This window comes from Triticum dicoccoides, unplaced genomic scaffold, assembly GCF_002162155.2.
Source record: "Triticum dicoccoides isolate Atlit2015 ecotype Zavitan unplaced genomic scaffold, WEW_v2.0 scaffold19820, whole genome shotgun sequence".
NCBI lineage: Eukaryota > Viridiplantae > Streptophyta > Magnoliopsida > Poales > Poaceae > Triticum > Triticum dicoccoides.
Window position 1 is genome coordinate 31,661 of NW_021233161.1, and position 3,328 is coordinate 34,988.

The 3,328-nt window shown below is 42.4% G+C and overlaps 1 pseudogene; it reads left to right on the forward strand.

Annotated features, from left to right (window-relative positions):
• The window catches only part of LOC119344998, a 6,187-nt pseudogene extending 3,472 nt beyond the window's left edge, over positions 1-2,715 (forward strand).
• The last annotated feature ends 613 nt before the right edge of the window (positions 2,716-3,328 follow it).

The window sequence follows — 3,328 nt, forward strand, 5'->3', positions numbered from 1 at the left end:
ATGTTGACCATGCACATTAAATTGTTAATCTTATATTTGAAAAATGTTAATCAAGTATTTGAAAAAGATTAAATTATGTATAGAAAAATGTTGACCATGTATTCTATAAATATTAAACTTGTATTTAAAAAATGTTAATCAAGCATTTAAAATATGTTAAACATGTGTATAGAAAATATGTTAACCGTGTACTAAAAAAATGTTAAACTTGTATTTGAAAAATATTAACCATGTATTAAAAATATTCTTGACGTATAAAAAATGAAAAAACAATGAAAACCGAAAAAATAAACCAAAGAAAAAAATGAAAAATAAAACCAAAGAAATAAGTGCAAATAAAATGGAAAACAGTAAAAACTGCTAAAGAAACCGATGAAAATCAACAAAAAAAATAAGAAAAAACTAAGAAACCGAATGAATACAAAAAGGAAAAAAAGAAACTAAAAAAATGAGAAACCAATGGAAAGAATGGAAAACAGTGAATACCCGACAAAGAAACAGAGAAAACCGATGAAAAATAAGAAAGAAACAATCAAAACCGGAGAAAAACGAAGGAAAAAGAAAGAAAAGAAAAAACTAGTCAAAACCAAGAAACCAGTGAAAACCAAGAAGAAACGCGGGAAAACATTTTAAAAACAAATAAAAACTGAAGAAACTAGTGAGGAAACAAAGAAAAACTGAAGAAAAAAAGAAACGGAAAAGAAAAAAATGTGCGAACCAACGAACAAAGCTCTGCGAGCGAACTCGGTCGATAAACCTAGCACGGGAAAAAGAGAAAAATGTTTCAGCGGGACAGAAGAAATTCTCGCGTGAAGTGACATATAGTTGACGCGCATTTTTTTTGAGGAAACATATTTCGTGCCAAACGGACCTGATAGTGGACCATCCCTATATAATGCGGATCAATTGTAGCCCAACCGGTGCCTGGTGTTTTTTGCACACACAAAAAATGACCTTCAAAGTGGTATTTTTTTAGGAAAACAAAATAACCGTGGTACTATTTTGAGCCCTAATCCGAATTGTGGTGGTTTCTTGTATTAACTCAGGAAAAGGTGATCGGCATACGGATGATTGGGTGAAGTTTGCTCGTGCTTGTAGAGTCAAAGAATTCTAGAAGGATGTCCATGGTGGCATATGGCCATACTTTGATTACTTTTGTGAAACCGCAGAATAAATATGGTTCAAAGACCAACCAAACAATTTGATCTTCCCTTCTCTCTCTTTTTGTGGGAATTTGACCTTCCCTTCTTGTCCATCATTCTTTTTCTGCTCGATGTGAAGTCTATAAATTCCTCTGCCGCTCCACCCTCCAAGAGTCACACAAACATCCAAAACACTGAGAAAGTGCAGGCAGGGACAACCAAGAACACAAAGCTAGCTAGCTACGCGCAAGGTTTCAGCTGATCAACACACGAGCTAGGGAGGGATGGCGCTGAAGACAGGAGAAGACCTGAAGTTGCTGGGGATCAGGGGAGCCCGCACGTGCTGCGCGTGCAGCTCGCGCTCCGCCTCAAGGGCTTGAGCTACGACTACGTGGAGCAGGACCCCAGGAACAACCACAAGATGGGCGACCTGCTCCGCCACAGCACGGTGCCGGTGCTGCTGATCCACGGCGGCAAGCCCGTCCGCGGCTCCCTCAACATAATACTATACGTCGACGAGGCCTTCGCCGGCCCCTCCCTCCTCCCCGCTGGGCGCTGGCTGGCACGCCCGTGCCGTCGCTCGCTACTGGGCCGACTTCATCGATGACACGGTACTGTGCATTACAAACACTTTGAATGCATGATCGTTGTTAATTTGATTCATCGATTGCTTTGTGCTCTTTTACCATGGTTCTAGTTCTACGTTGTAATTCATCGTGTGTTCGTTCGATGGCAGCTCGTTGAGGCGATGTACAAGGCGGAGGGCAGGAACCAGGCGGCTGCGGCGATAGAGGCCCTAGAGGGTGCACTGAGAGAGTGCTCCAAGCCCTTCTTTGGCGGCGACAATGCCGGATATGTGGACGTCGTTCTCGGGAGCCTTCCTCCATGGGTGTGTGCCGCCGACGCGACGTGGGGTACCGAGACCTTAGACCCCGCCATGACGCCGCTCTTGGCCACTTGGAAGGACCGCTTCACTGCGTTGGACGCGGCCCAGGGGGTCATGCCGGACATGGGGAAGGTGGTCGGCTTTGCCACGATGATGCCTGCTAGCCACCCTAAACGATCAGACCTGACGCTTCATGTGCTTACGGTTTTTTTTATGATTCTAATTGTGTGTATTACTTGGATGGCACTATAGAGGCAACGTTGCACCAAAGGGTGCCATCCCTTTGAGACCAATAAGAGAGAATATATATCCTAATCCTAAATGAAATATGGAAATAGCAGTCCAGGCGGTTTTTCGTTCGGGACCCATACGCTTGCTCGGACTGACAATTAGTTTTTTTTAAAGAATATAACATTTTATTGATAAAGTATAATCAAGATAGAGTGCCTCCCGGATACAATCCGGGGTTGCATGAAAAACAGAGTCGCTGGGGACTCACAGGATCTAGTTAGAATATGTGCCACGACATTCAACAAACGATTTACATGACTAAAGCAAACAGATGAGAAGAACGAGACCAACTCCTCGATATCAGCAGTAATGAGCCCCACCGGCGAGCAATCAACCGTCGAAGCATTGGTTCTCTGGATAATTGACAAACAGTCTGCCTGGAAAAACGGCCCTTGAAAATCCTTCCTCACGGGTGAGAGCCACCACACGCTGTAGCGCCTGTCAGGGGCGGAGCCAGGAATTTTGTGGAGCCTGGGCAAGTTTGAGCCGAAGTGTCCATTACAAAAATTAAAATCGAATTTTCGGAGCAAGTCTTTTTTCCTTAATACATTTTTTTCAGTAGACACCACAAGAACCGGATTTTGGAAGATCTCGCAAATTTTAGCTTTTTTGCTAGAAAGTACTTAAATTAATTTTGAATCAAACAAAATATACATTATTTAACCCTTTTTAGACACAAATCTTTGAATTCTAGTGGTCAACACACACCAATCCTTTTCCTAATGAGCGGATTTGAGTCTAACCCACCATGGCCATAAATAACATTAAAAATCAAGCTGGCAAGACAGGTAATTGATCCTGTGAGCTCGAAAGCACTGCCACTAGAGTAGGGCTTAGGTTGTATTAAAATGTGCATACAGGTTCTATTAAACAATAATGAGCGTGTAGAAAAAAAGGAGGGGGGGCTGACAAAATTGCAGGCAACAGGTAGGTTTTGTAAAAATTTCGACCAGTGAGAACAACCATGATTCAGATACACATAGGTTATATTAAAATGTGCATACAGGTT